The sequence below is a fragment of the Neovison vison genome, chromosome 8, assembly GCF_020171115.1.
Source record: "Neovison vison isolate M4711 chromosome 8, ASM_NN_V1, whole genome shotgun sequence".
Classification (NCBI taxonomy): Eukaryota; Metazoa; Chordata; class Mammalia; order Carnivora; family Mustelidae; genus Neogale; species Neogale vison.
In genome coordinates, this window is record NC_058098.1 from 71,386,553 (window position 1) to 71,401,760 (window position 15,208).

Sequence of the window (15,208 nt, forward strand, 5' to 3'; positions counted from 1 at the left end):
TTCTACACCACTTCTAATTTTCCTTAAAGCCTTTCCCCCCCGCCAAAGATGTATGATTATGTGGGAAGAGACAATTACTAATGACATATATATACCAACCCTGTGCAACTCAAAATAGAACAGGTGAATAAAAAAGTTATATATTCTTCCTCTTCCCTACCTGCTTCCTCCTGAGTGTCAGATTCTCATAAAGCCATGTGGTCTCATACATAGTATGTTATACACTGTAGATGTAAGATACAAAATCAATACTTGAGTGTAAAAAAGAATTCTCATATCTAAACTCAAGCCAGCAAACCAGCAAAGGCTAAACTGATTTAAGTCCATTATCAATACATGGTACTAAAGAAATCAATGCTAAGATTGAACCCCTACAATAGCCAGTTAATTCCATTCTGAGGAAAAACTTGCAAAAATCAAAAGATTTTGACACAACCTAACTTGACCATGTGGTACATGAGTGTTGATGCACACTAGAAGAAAACAGTGAAGCTAAGACCTTTACTGTTAGCAGAAAAAATAATTTTAAAGCACAGGATACTACCCATTTCTATCACTCAATTTCAAAGCTTTGAGAAAAAAGTAGGCTCTCTTCACAAAAAAGATGAATGTATCTCTTCTCTCAAAATATGTGCAAGTAATACATAATGTTTTTAAAGGTTTAGCCACCAGTTGAGATAACAGCATTTAAGCGTTTTTTCTTCTTTTTCTTCTGAACATAGTTACACAATTTTCCATTCATTTAAAGGGCTAAACATTTGACAACTGGACCTTTAGAAATTGGGGAGAGTAAGCAAGTAACATACAGAACTTAAATTTGCTTTACTATACTATTATATTTGGGTTTTTTAAAAAACAAAAAAAAAACACACAATTAATGTACTCATTTTTAAGTATTTTTGATATTTCCTTAAACTAAAATAAATTATTTAAGAGAAGTTAGTTGGTTTCATTTCTCTATTTTCTAAAGATTAAGTTTACACACATTTCTTGTGTTAACCTAACATATATAAAAGGCCCAGGCTATGTATCTGAAGAAAGCAAACTTTGGTGACAAGAGAATCTTCAGTCCACCAACCTGTCAAAATGCTACCACTGAAGTAGCATTTAACTCATATTTTGTTCCTTCCTGAAATAGTCTAGGCTATTACCATGAGCTAAAATGACTTAACACCTTTTATTCATAACTATGAGTTATTCAAGGGAAATCTACCTCTTTTTGAACGCTTAATGATCTCAGTAAGCTGGAAAAACATGCTGGCCAATCAGGGCAACCTCTTCTGGGGACAGAGCTACATTAGATGTAAAATTATGATTAGAAGGTTACCTAGAAAATGTGAAAGCAGATATTTAACAATCGATGGCATCAGACTATGGTACCAGCCTTCAATAAGACTAGAGGGGATAAGATAGGGAACAGATGTACTTCAAAGGCTAGGTTATTCCCTCCCCTAAGTGTGAACACATTCTGCCAAATGCAGAATTATCTCCTCATTTATGGGAAGACTCAGTGATATATTTCGATTTTGAAATTTTTCTCTGCTATTTACTATGAATATCCAGCACTGATTTATGTCTATCTTACAGAACTGCTAAAAGGGTTAAATGATACAGTGTATAAGAAAGTATCTGACAGACTCTACTACATAACCAGAAAGAGACCTATGTTTGTTATTATTATTCTCAATGCCCATTTCTTCTGTTTCCTTAGTCTTTGCTTAAAGAATATTTCAATTCATTAGGTATAAAATTAGTGACTTATAATTATAAGCCAGTTTCCTTAAGGTTATCCAAAGTCACCTAGATTGCATTTTGGGGTATACCAGAAATTAAAGACTCATGCACATTGTATCACTTGGATTTAGTTTAATATAAAACTGATTTCAGGGGCGCCTGGGTGGCTCAGTGGGTTAAAGCCTCTGCCTTCGGCTCAGGTCATGATCCCAGGGTTCTGGGATCGAGCCCGCGTCGGGCTCTCTGCTCCGCAGGGAACCTGCTTTCTCCCCTCTCTCTCTCTGCCTGCCTCTCTGCCTACTTGTGATTTCTCTCTGTCAAATAAATAAAATCTTTAAAAAAAAAACAAAACAAAAAAATGATTTCATTCCTTACTACTATTTTTAATATTTTTAAAAGCTGCAATTCATTGAACATCTATGAAGTGCTAGATACTTAAATCTCTCAGCAATAATTATTCTATAAGGCAAGTATTATCATCCCCACCTTAAAGGTAATGAAGTAAGGCGCCAAGAGTTTATACTGCTTGCCCTGTGTCAAATAGCCTCTTGATGGTACAGCCAGGATTAGAACCCCCATTTAGCTAGCTGTAACTCTGAAGTTTATCACACTGTCCAACTGTCTCAACTCTTCTATTTTGCTTCTTTATCATTTTATTTTCAAAGGTTAACAACTACAATTTGGAATTGTAACCTCTCATAAACTGGCATTCTCTGGAAGCGAAGAATGCAATTCAAAGGGCTGATAAAATTAGTCTAAAATAAAATAATCTTTCAGAGACTAGTGGGAAAAGATAGACACAAAATAAGAGTAATGTGTTAGTTAGGAATATGGGGCAGCTGGGTGGGTTAGTTGGTTGAGAATCTTTCCGCTCAGGTTGTGACCCAGATGTCCTGGAATCAAGCCCTGCATCAGGCTCCCTGCTCAGTGGGGAGTCTGTTTCTCCTTCTGCCATGCCCCTCCACCCAACTTGTGCTCTCTAATAAATAAATAGATCTTAAAAAAAAAAAAAAAAGGAATAAATTGGAGGGCAATAAAAAACCTCAAGTTAAAATATTTCATTATTATAGACCGTTTAGCTTCAAAATTAAGATAAAGCTGGGGGGGACCCTGAGAAAATACTCACTAGCCTTGAATTCTGCCAAATTTAAGTTCAGGGGTCCTAACAGGTCATTATCTACTGGTAGTTCTTGCCTTACCTGGTAGGTCTCCAAACTGGCTGACCTGTCCATGGGTTTGCCAGAACTTCCAGTAAAGAAAGAGAAAAGCAGTATACTAACAACCCATAGGCCTCATCAGCAGAACTTTAACATTGGCATTGTCACCACTTCATTCCTACCCCTCAATTTGTAAGCTTTGAAAAAAAAGGCTCTCCTCTACCCTACCCCAAACATTAAAAAACAAAAGTTAGTTGGTTTCATTTCAAAACCAAACCCTGGGTGACATCTTCCTTTCATGGATGTAAATATTTTGAAGCTTTAGCCACAAGAAGGGAGAGCAGTGCCCCACAGTACTTAATCCCTAAAAAAGGAAAAATCATGTCCCTTATCCAGAACTCTTCTATCAAAAAAGGTTATGGAAGTTCCTTATTCTTGTATTCTTTAAGTTCCTTATTCTGAAGAACCTGAAGGTAAAATATCATGAGACAGAATAAGCCCACAGAAAGTATGATTAGCATGCAAGACTAGAATGCTAAGGAGTATTCTGGATGCTGCATATTATAAATACGTAGCTCCATCAGGAATATTTCATGTAATACTATATGTATTCAATTACTTCAGTAAGTTTAGTTAAAACAAAACTCTGTAATTCTAGGGTCATAGGTGAGACTTTTATTCCACAAATATGAAATTAAAAAGATGTGATTACTATTTTACTCTTTATGATTATTTCAGACTAGAAATTAATAGCAATATTCATTAATATACTGTATTCATTAAATTTCTTTTTTTTTTTTAAAGATTTTATTTATTTATTTGAGAGAGAGAGACAGTGAGAGAGAGCATGAGAGGGGAGAAGGTCAGAGAGCGAAGCAGACTCCCCATGGAGCTGGGAGCCCGATGTGGGACTCGATCCCGGGACTCCAGGATCGCGCCCTGAGCCGAAGGCAGTCGTCCAACCAACTGCGCCACCCAGGCGTCCCGTATTCATTAAATTTCTTTAACTATAAATGATTACATAAAATTTCAGAACTTAAAAGAATCTTATGAATTTTCCGGCCAGAAAAAAACTACACCTATTTTCAAAAACTTCCATATCAAGATTTTCAGTTGTCAAATTTCTACTTTTATTAGAACATAATAAATGAGAAACTAATAACAATGACTGATTCCAGGTAGGAGAATTTGGTATGGGAGGCAGGTGTAGGCAAAAAACTCTGCAATTTTAAATTATGTGCATTTATTACCTATTCAAACCAATCAATTTTAACTATGAGCTAAAGTGCTCAGAATACACAGCACTTCTGCAGGCTTGTAAGCTTTCCTCATCCTCCTCCTAGAAAAAGACTACCAATGAGAAATCAAAATAAATTCATCAGAGCAAGTTGCAAAAGCTAAATCCTTTTAGAACTTTTAGAAGAAAATAAATATAAAAAAACTAACCCCACACTACTTCCAGATTCACCAAGTCTGAAATGTATTTTCAAAGCGTGCAAAACAAATTATTTTCTACCAAAGTGGTATGTGAAATCCTAAACTCCAAAATATAATCCATCTTAAGACAGTGGGCCATTTCAGATAATGTGAATGAAGACAGCATTACATTAAACACCCAGATCAATTATTTCCCAACATATAAGTAGTTCTCCCCCATGAACGGCTTTGGAAAGTCCTCATAAGAATTCACTCTATTAGACTGTTCCTTTCTACTTCAAACATTGGCCATTAGATATACAAGAAAGCGTGTGTGTGTGTAAGGACATTATCAGGGAAGTTTTTAGACCAATTAACTTGTGGGTGAATAAGCAACTAAAAACCAGCCCTGACAAAACTTTTGCTTGGGGGGGGGCTATCTTATAACTACTCTATTACCATTAAAAAGCCAAAAATCTATTCTTTATATTAAATATACAGACTGAGTTAACTTGTCTTAAAAACAGTGAGTGCTGACTTCAATTCCCAAAGAGGAAAGCTTTCTGATCCACCATTATGTAACTCTATCCAAACTTTAATATAAAAGTTACGTATCTACTAAGAGTTAGTTAAAAAAAAAAAAAAAAAAAAGTAAAACACACATGCACGTGTTAGCTATAGTTCCTTAATTACCTTGTCAAAATTATGAAACCCAGCATATTCTTAAACAACAGAACCTCTCCTATCCAAACCAGAAACAGAGACACTCCACATGCTCCATAAAAACTTTTTAAAATAAAGAGTATTCCTTTGGCTAAATTCTGATCGTTATGTGAACTATACATTTTTTAAAAATAATCAAACCACCAATTTTTGAAGAATTACATATTTCACATAAATCTGGCAAAAACTTTATTAGTCTTTTAATTTGGCTTAATGTTTTGTTTATTTTAAAGCCATTTATTTGCCCTCTAAAAGACCCACAGCATTTTTCCCTGAAGGCTAATCAGCAAGTTCTTGTCCCCTCTGTGCCAACAGAGAATCTCCAGAACAGTTTCTACTAGCTGCAGCAAAGCAACAATTCTACAGTGCATCTGATTTACTATTTCATTAGGTACATACTGAAATCCTGATTTCATGAACATCTTTGTCAGTCAGCTTCCGTACATGAATGAGAAGAAAACTGACACTCTGGCATGCCAATACCAACAACCAAGCCACTTTACTTCAAAAGGAAACAGACTTTAGCAGCTAATAATTCACACAAATGAAGAAAAGTATCCAAGATAAAAGTACCTCAACTAAGTTTGAAATTGCACACATCGTGAAAAGGAGATTCAGAATAAATAATTTAAAATATGTAATGAGACTAAATTAAGTTTGGTCAAAGAGATTTGATTCAGCCCTAATGGTATGAATAAATCAGTACATCTTGAAAACACTTACTTACTTCTAGAAATTAAATCCTGACTATGCTAGGATTTCAATCTAGTGTCACTTGTTTTCTCAAAAAATTTTGTGAGACAACATATAGTGGAAGGAGACTTGAGCATTATTTGAATGGAACACAGGAAAACCCTGATATGCAAATATGAAAGGAGATGATGAAACTATAAATATTTTTAATTTACAAAAAAATGGTTAATGTATCAAAGAATCATTAAAACATATCTGCCAATAATGTTACACAAGACCTCTAACTGGCTTGAAACATCACATTCTTTCAAGCAACATATAACAAACTGCTTTCTCAAGGAGTATCTGTAACAGTGACTAGTGAAAACCCTTTGAACTATTTCTCAGATTATCATCTCCCATTTAAGTATTTTCAAGTACAACACTGAAACAGTTTTTAAGCAAAGAATGTGTAATTTTTAAAAAGGCATTTAATCTCAATTCCCTGAATCAAAGGAGGTGTGACAACCAATGCATGTAAAATTAACCTTAATCCGCCAACGAAAACACGCAAAATGTCTCCTAACAATTCCCCTCCTCCTTAAAACAACAACCGTACACATAAATATGGTACTGACCTCCACCCCCACCGAGAGCTGCTAATTAATTGAGAATAGTTACATTTGGAGACCAAGGTGCAACACCCTACCCCATAAACCTCCCAAAATAACCACATCATCAAAGTAGAACTGAACATTATTTTTGCTAAACCAAGAATCCAACCCCCGGGAGCCTCAGCCCTTAGACAATGGTGGTTACCAGACAGAGCTGCACAGTTGGGTCCAAATGACACATTTCACTAGGCCTTGGACACAGCACACACTCACACTCTCCCAAGGGGCCAGTTCGAAGGAAGGGGCGTTCAAACCCCACTAGGAGACGGAGGGTAGCACAGTGGCGTAGGGGGTTCGCTAAGGGAGGACAGGCGAGAGGGGTGTCGATAGAGCGGCAGGGTAACTGCACTGCACGCGAGGGAGGGGGCTGGAAATGGCCGATGGATTCTATATTTATTTATTTAAAGGTCTTGATTTAACGGGTCCTTCCCATGGGTTCTGTAACTAAAGCCAAACTGCGCAGCAAACATTGTGGGGTTGGGAGAGAAGTCGCTGCTGCCCCTACCCCGTGACTAGGAAGGGGGGTGGGGGAAACAAGTTCCCCGGCCAACACCACAGACCACTCGGATTCTCCCCCTCCCCCTCCTCCACAGGAAGGGGGAGGCTAACAGAGAAAAGGGGGAAAACAAGTTCCCCAGCCAGCCCCACCGCCCGATCACTCCCAGTTGTTCCCCACCGCCTTCTGTTAGGAAGAAGGAGGCTAAACGTGGAAGGCAGTAGAAAAGGGGGAAATCCCACCCTTTGCCTCCCCCCACCCTAGCCACCAACAGACTCCTGCGGGGTCCGTGAACCAGGCGAGAAGCCAAAGGATGGGTGGGGGTTGAGGGTGCCGAGCCCCCGCAACCAAACAAAGCGCGGCCTGAGCTAGAGCCCAGGCGAGTGGGGAAGCCGCGGCTTTTCCTGCCGGCCCGGGCCCGGGCCGGGCTGACACTGCGGCAGCCGCGGACCCGCCTCCGCTCAGCCTCCGTCTCCCAGCCCGGGGGCGCACAGGCCTCCCCCGCCCGCCCCGGCCTCCCTCCCCGCGGGTCCCGGCCGGCCGGCGCCCGAGCCGGCGGGCGGCGGGGAGGGAGCGCGGCCTTACCCCGCTCGCCGGCGTTGTTCCGCTCCTGGGGCAGCGGCGGAGGCGGCGGTGGCGGTGGCGGAGGCTGCTGCTGCTGCGGCGGCGGCGGAGGCTGCTGCTGCGGCTGCTGCTGGGGCGGCTGCGGCGGCGGCTGCTGCGGGGGCTGCTGCTGCTGTTGCTGCACCGGGCGCGGCCGCGACACTCGCCTGGGTCTCCGGTTGGCGGCTCGGACGGAGTTCATTTGCCGGGCTGAGGTGGCGGCGTTGGCGGAGGGACACACACACACACACACACGCACAGCGAGCTCCGGGGCAGGAGTAGGGGTTGGGGAGGGGGAGGAAGGAAAGGGGGCGAGGGGAAGGGGAGATGGGAAGGGCGGAGGGGGCGAGCGAGACCCCGAGTCAAGAGAAAGGCCCGCGGAGACGGACAGAGACCGAGCGAGGCCGGGCGGGCGGGCCTGACGCACGGGGAAGGCCGAGGCCGCCGGGCGGGGCGGCCGCGAGGGACGGAGACAGAAAGACGGGCAGAGCGAGAGAAAGAAAGAAAGGGCGTCCGCCCGCCTGGGGATCCCGGGGCGAAGCGCGGCGTCGGCGGGTGAGGAGACAGACTCCGGTCCCGCCGACTCCCGAGCGGCGTCTCCGGCGGCGGGGGGAGTGGGCGGGCGGGCGAGGAAGGGAGAAGGAGGAGAAGAGAGGGAGAGAAGGGAGGGAGGGAGCAGGGGGCGCCCGGCTCTTTTTTTTTTTTTTTTTTTCCTCTTCCTACCCCCACACCCCCTGAAAGAGATTTCTGTGAGGAATTTTTTCTCTCTTTCTTCGGCCTCTTCTCTCTCCTCCCCCCCTTCTCTCCTAGGCGAAGGGGAAATGAGTGTGAAGGGAGGAGATAGAGGGAAAAAGAGGCGTCGTCGTTCCTCCTCCTTAAAGGAACCTTTCCTCCTCCTCCTCTTCCTCCTCAACCCCGTCGCCGCTGCTTCTGCTGCTGCTCCGTGGCAGGAGGAGCCATTGACATCGCCGGAGCCTCCACTCGCCCAGTGGGTCCCTCCCCGCCGCGGGGCTGGCCAGGGGCGCGGGGGAGGGCCGCGGAGCGGCGGGGGGAGGGGTGAATGGGCGGGGACGCAGAGGGGCGGGGATTCTAGCCAAGCAGCCAATGGAGAGCTCCCATACAACCTTCAGGCCAATAGGGCCTCCGCTCTTATGGCGAAGACCCTTCCTTCAACGCCCTGTTTCCTCTCTCGGGTTTCCTCCCTCCCTCGCCAAGGAGGGGGAAGGAGGGAAGGGGGAGTGTGGTGGGGCGGGTGATAATGGGGAGGTATCAGGGCATATAATAGAGCGGGGGGTGGGCGAAGATAGCGCTAGTGCGTAGCGACGATTCTAGGAGAGGAGGTTCTCGGAGGAAAGGGCGGGGGCTGCTGATGTAATGGGGAGAAGTGATTAATCCTTTGGTTCGCCTTTTCGCCCCCCCCCACCACCTTCACCCGATTTTTAACCAGAGAAAAAAGTGGAGCCAGGGAACCGATCCTTGGTAACTCGCGTTTTCTGTGGTAGGTAGGTTCAAAATGTGAGCTGTAGGGAGCGCTAGAGATTCTGTGCCCTTTAGCCCAGCTGAGGGTATTTGCAAACCTTGGAGATCCAATTCACTGAGCTTTCAGCTTGTAACCGAAGTTTGGAGTACTTTGCTAATCGCAGCCTAAGGGGAGTCACCTAAGTCTTGAAAACATTTTGAATAGACCTTTGGTCAATTTCTCTTTTGGAAACGTGGTCTAGATAATGTTCAGGAAAATAATACGTGAGAAAAGGAGGGAAGTAAATGTGCTGAGATTATGATTGCTTATGTGATTTAAAAAAAAAATTTTTTTTTTTTTTTTTAGGTCCCGCAAACTCAAAGGGAAAGGAAAAACCCCAAGAGGAATTATCTTTTGTATCTGGTCCCCTCAGCATAATCTGTCCCCAAGGAAAACGCGTTTTTATTCCCTAGCTTTTGTTGTGAAGACGGAAAAAGTACCCTTTCTCAATTCGCTCGGCTCTCCTTTTGTTTACCATTTTATGTATATGGTAAAACTGGCAATTTACCTGGTTCTCTAGTTTTCGGAACTTTGGATGATTTCTCTCTTATTTGGGTTCGACCAGTTGCTCTCTAGGTTTGACATAGATAATTAAGCGGTTTACAAAGTATGATGAAGTAAAGCTGAGAGGCAGAGAAGTATGTACTCGGGGGAAGGAGGGGAGTGAGGGGCCAGGAGGAGCCTTTATTGTGCAGGGTGTTTGAATCCCTGATTTGATTATGTGACTCTAGGCAGGCTACCTTTCTAGATGAGGCCTCCTCACCTTTTAATAAGAACTTATTTTGGATGACAGTCCTGTTTTCGATTTTTAAAAATTCTGTGGTTTTGAGATGATCTCTCTTTGGTCCTGAAAATGTTGAAACTTAGATCTAAGTTTCCTTCAAAAAATATCTGAGAAAGAGGTTTTAGAAAACAACTGAAGAACTCCATATTTTTATGGTTGTTAGCTAGATGCCAATGGGTAAAATTTTAGATTTGGTTAGATACGGGGTGGGAAGGAAAATTACTTGCTATTATACATACAGATGGATCCATAATTCTGATTTTTCAACAAATTTACTTTTTTATTCAACAAACACTTACTGGTTCCTTCTTTCCATCTGCATGACTATGTAAGGTGCTACGGGAGATACCAAAAATAAATATAAAAGGCAAAAATCTTGGGCATAAAGCATTTGTAATTTGGCATGGCAGAGGTGAAGATTTACTTATATTAATTCAGATGTACAAAGAAGATGTAACTTGTTTATTTTCTGTAATGTTTAACTTCTCAAGTCCCCACATTATCCTCTTTTTTAAACATAGATATTGAATCTTTGAGATTTACCCACCTCCCTCTCATTTCAAGATACATATGGAAGTTGAGGGTTGCTGTTTAAGGTGAATAGATTTTATATCTTCGGCATCCTAGATTTTTAAGTTTATTACGACAGTTCTGTGGCATGTAGCAATAAGATGCCTTGTTCTAACAAAACCAGTATATTATGACAATTCTCTGATAGGTGAAGTAAAGTGTCTTGAGAAAGGAGTGTCTTTTTCTAATTTACGCAGTGACTAGTTGGTTGGTAGCAGCCCTGAGGGATGGGAAGGCTTACATGGCATCAGGGAAGCCATGCTTGCCACTCCTTGTGTTATCCACAGAATGTATGGAGTGTCTGCTATGGTTTGAAAGGAGAACTGATAGCCTCAGAGGTAAAATTGGCCATTTCTGGTTTTTGTTTTTGTTTTTGTTTTTTTAAATATCATATTAGTTCCTTTACTGAGGTACTTACACGAGCCATTTGCTGTATGTACCGCAGCCTCAGTATTGACTGACCCCGGGTCTCTGCAGGCCCACTGATTCTCACAGTGCCACTCTGTCTTCTCATGAAGATATATGGGAACTTCCGGATTCCCTAAATACCACATGTAGGCCTTGATGAGCCAGGAGCCTTGCTTTGGGCTTATCTATGCGGCCATCTCCCTCCACCAATGTTACATGATTCACCCTATGTCATACTGAACAAGCCATCAAGCTGAAAGCTGAGTTTCTAGAGGACTCAGACTCTCACAGGCATGCTCAGAGAACCAAACCACTATCCCTGGTTTTCTTGCATTTCCCCAAATCTATGTGAACTATACACCTCCAACTGTAGTTTCCACCCTAAGAAGGGGTGGAAGGTAAGCATACTGGGTCTGATTACCAATTCCTTGTACCCCTTGCTTCCTTCCATCATCCCTCAGGGCTACAAGAGATGAATTTTTCTCCTTCTTGTATGTCAGGGGCTTTCCTTATGTACCATATCCTGTTCATTCTTGTAATGGCATCTGCTCTGCTTACCCTTCCTTGGAGCCATGATAGACTGCAGGAGAGGAACTAGTTTTACAATAATGGAACACCTTTTGGGAGATAACAAAAAATATTATCCTATCCCCATATCTTGTCATTCCTACATATTTTTAGTTTATTTTATGGTATTAAATGTTCAAATCTTTGTTCAAAGTGTTCAAAGCCATCTTAAAATTGTGGAACTTGGGAGTTGTTAGAATGGGCATTGGAGATCATTGAATTCTCATTCCTGTATTGGACAGATTGGGAAACTAAAGTTCAAAGAGGTAAGGTGACAAAACCAAATCCCATAACTACTTAGTGGCAAAGTTACCATCTGCCAGTTCAGTACCCATTCCATTCTCAGGTGTTTATAGGCTCAATTCTTCCATGAAAACCCCAAGTATTCCAGATAGTGTTATCCATTGCCTGGTCCACCTGTGTTAGTAAATAATCCTGTCAATCAGCTGTTATAGAAATTATGTGTGACAGAAAACAGGAGAAAAACGTAAAGGGGTTTTTATTTGGGATGGGTGTCTCCCAAAATGAGTGCAGTAGACACTTAGCATAATTTCAGAGGACTAAATTCCCTCAGGGTTTGCTCTCTCTTCAATAACATTTGTGTTTGTTTTTCTCAACTAATTACTGGTGCTTAACAGGTTAGTGTACTTAAAATTATTTGTTTATAAAACCTATCACAATAGAAGTATGGGGAAAAAAAGCCCTTTAATCATTTTAATACCCAGCAGGTGATATTTACTGTGATTTTTAAATGGCAATTTTTACCATGTCAAAGATTCAGCCTTCCTTTCCTCTGTCATTCCATCATCTAGTCCCAAGCCATCAGCACTTAGTGAGTTACATAAGACACTCAGAGCTCTCACTCCTTTTATGTCATTTAGGAAATTAGCTTGATCTGAATATGGTTTTCCTGAAGGAATAACCAGCTGTTTAAAATATCCTTGTTAGAGTATGAATGACTTATCTCACTAAGCTGCAGAAATTCATTCTTTAGTACATGCTCAGATATTATTTTATCAGGCGGTAAAAATTAACTTGGAACTAAGGATTTAAATTTAATGTATATGGGGGAAAACCTGGTAAGCAGGCAGTCCAATGATACTTGTAATAGAGGTTATCTATAAAGAGTTACAGATTTGAACTTTAATGCCCTTCCCTGTGGAATAATAGAGACCTAGCACTCTTAAAAAATTAATTATGTGCAAGATTTAGGATGGGCTGAGACAGGCAGTTGTAAATCCTTATTTTTGCTTTTTAAAAGTAGAACCCAATTTCCAAGCATTGAGAGAAGATGAGGCTAAATGATAGAAGTGAGTTATATTATGGAAGAATTGGTAGGTGACCAATGTGTGGGCGGATATCAGAGCAGAAGACTAACAGGGACTCTGCCACTCACTAGTTGTCTAGCTTTGGGAAAATTACGTATCCTCTCTGTGCTTTAGTTTCTGCATCTGTAAAATGAGGGTAATAATAGTCATTCATGGGATTCTTGGGAGGACTGAGTAAATCAATACCTGCAGTATGCTGAGAATCATGCTTGGTGCATAGTGGGGACTCAGTAAACTGTCAGCCACTGTTGCTATTGCCACTGGTGTTGGTGTTATTTGAGGCCTTACTTGATGACTTTCAAAACTACACAGACACAGGTCACCTGCGTGGCACAGTCGGTTAAGCGTCCGACTTTTGGTTTCTGCACAGGTCGTGATCTTGGCATTGTGAGATGGAGCCCCACATGGGGCTCTGTGCTTAGCAGGGAGTCTGCTTGAGATTCTCTCTCTCCCTCTCCCCATGCCCCTCCACTCTTCCACCCTCTCGAAAATAAACAAATAAATAAAATCTTAAAAAAAAAAAACTGCACGGACATAATATGTAGGGAAGCAGGTAAGGCTGTTGTGAGGAAATGTTCCTAGAAAATGAATACTACTAGATACTTTTTTACAAGGTACACTGAAGACAACAACAACACCGATGGGCAGAATGACAGCAGCTGAAGATCAGGCACACGTTGGTGGGAGACCTCCCTTGCAGGATTTCTCCACTCAGGCAGTATTTGAACTGAGCATATTATGGCAGATGCAGAATGCTCTAGCGTTTTTTCACTATGGGAGCCTCTCACGTGAAAGTCTAAGGACTAGGTCAGGAAATGAATGCATATGCCTAGCAAGAAAAAGAAAGGAGACAGCATTTGGGGGGTTATCTGTGTTAGTAGAAAAGTTGGCTGTGTTTAAGTAACTACATTTAACTTAACTTTAAGTAACTACATTTAACTTAACTTTAACTTAACCTTAACTACTTAAGGTTAAAATTTAAATATTCACTTGGGCCTCCTTGAAAGGGATCAGAATGATAGACATGGGACAGGAACAGAGAAATAAGTGGAAGAAATTAATACACGAAGTAGTGAGAGTTACTTAAGGACTAGAGAATCTGAAAGCTGGAGGAAGTGGGGTTTAGGGGAGGAACAGATGTCAGAGGACATATTAGACCCCTCTGTGATCCTGAGATGATCGCTTTTGGAAGCATCAATAGAAGCTTCAGATTCAGGAATCTGTGGAGAGTGATAATCCAGCTAAGATACATTTCAGGAGAGCAGATTTTGCTAGCAAGATTAATAGACCTAAAGAATTCTAAAGCAGGAAAACAGTGGGCAGCAACTGGATCATAAAGTTTAAAAAGTCTTGGGCCTGGAGCAGACAAATGCAAAGATCAGCTGCAGGGCTCTAAGTATGCACTACAGAATCACCTATTATAAACGTGGGGTGCTATGTTCACACACGGAGAAAGAAGCTGTGTCACTTGACGGAGACCAGACTCCTCCATTTGACATGTCTTTCAGGCTAGGAACACCAGACTGAAAAAGGAAATGGAAATAGAAGTGTTCAAAACATTAGAAGAGAAGGAAGGAAGAGTTGAGTGTGATCTAGACATTAGAGATGCTGCCACTGAAAACCTCCTCATGTCTCTTTGTACCTACTTGGGCTCTATGTCCCTTCTCAAACGAATCTTTGGCAAGGATGAGGATTACTTATAGGCTAATCAAGTTTGGCCTGATAGCCTCCGATGTGGTCAGTCGGAGGGAGGGAATGGGAGTCTGTAGAAAAAATGTAGGTTTTTGAGGAAAAGGAGGAAGAAGTTGTATGGGAAGTCAACTATGTCATTAAAAGACACAAAGAACTATGTTCTTTGTCAGAGTTAACCTCTTGTTTGGAAGTTTATCACAACTGAATTTAAATTCACATGTAGCAGTTGGAAAACTGACGTTTTAATTGGCATCCCTGCAAGGTGGAAACCAAAAGCTGTTCTCTTTTCATCCTTAGTTTCCCATGCATTATGCCCCTTCCCCCAGGTAACACTAAGTTTGCTGCAGGTTCTGATAGGCAGCAATGAGGGGCTATCTGTTCACAGGGTCCTAGGAACATCATCTTTTTCTTTTTTTTTAATTTTTATTTTTTTAATTTCAGTATTCCAGAATTCATTGTTTATGCAGCACACACAGTGCTCCATGCAATACATGCCCTCCACAATACCCACCACCAGGCTTACCCAACCTCCCACCCCCCGCCCCTCCAAAACCCTCAGATTGTTTTTCAGAGTCCACAGTCTCCATTGGTTCGTCTCCCACTCCGATTTCCCAACTCCCTTCTCCTCTCCATCTCCCCATGTTTAGGAACATCATCTTGTTTGCAAACTGCTATCGCTGCAAAATTTGCATTTGCTTCTACATTTGTGGGACTTGAGAGGTTTGGGTGGGTTACTGCATTTTTTTTTTTTAATTATTTATTTAACAGACAGAGATCACAAGCAGGCAGAGAGGCAGACAGAGAGAGAGGAAAGGAAGCAGGCTCCTTGCCGAGCAGAGAGCCCGATGCGGGGCTCGATCCCAGG

General features: G+C 42.1%; 1 protein-coding gene and 1 long non-coding RNA gene across 3 annotated transcripts in view; one reads left to right on the forward strand and one right to left on the reverse strand.

Annotated features, from left to right (window-relative positions):
- Positions 1–7,551, reverse strand: part of FBXO11 (F-box protein 11) — an 89,762-nt gene extending 82,211 nt beyond the window's left edge. The window contains exon 1 of one of the 2 annotated variants that reach the window (XM_044263896.1): positions 7,458–7,551. The gene's annotated coding sequence lies outside the window, so the exon portion shown is untranslated. The remainder of the gene's footprint in view (positions 1–7,457) is intronic. The other variant, XM_044263897.1, reaches the window with a different exon arrangement.
- An 865-nt stretch (positions 7,552–8,416) lies between these two features.
- Positions 8,417–9,506, forward strand: LOC122916463. Its single transcript, XR_006386201.1, has 2 exons — positions 8,417–8,463; positions 9,301–9,506. It is a non-coding gene; the product is annotated as an uncharacterized LOC122916463 (long non-coding RNA).
- Positions 9,507–15,208: the final 5,702 nt, after the last annotated feature.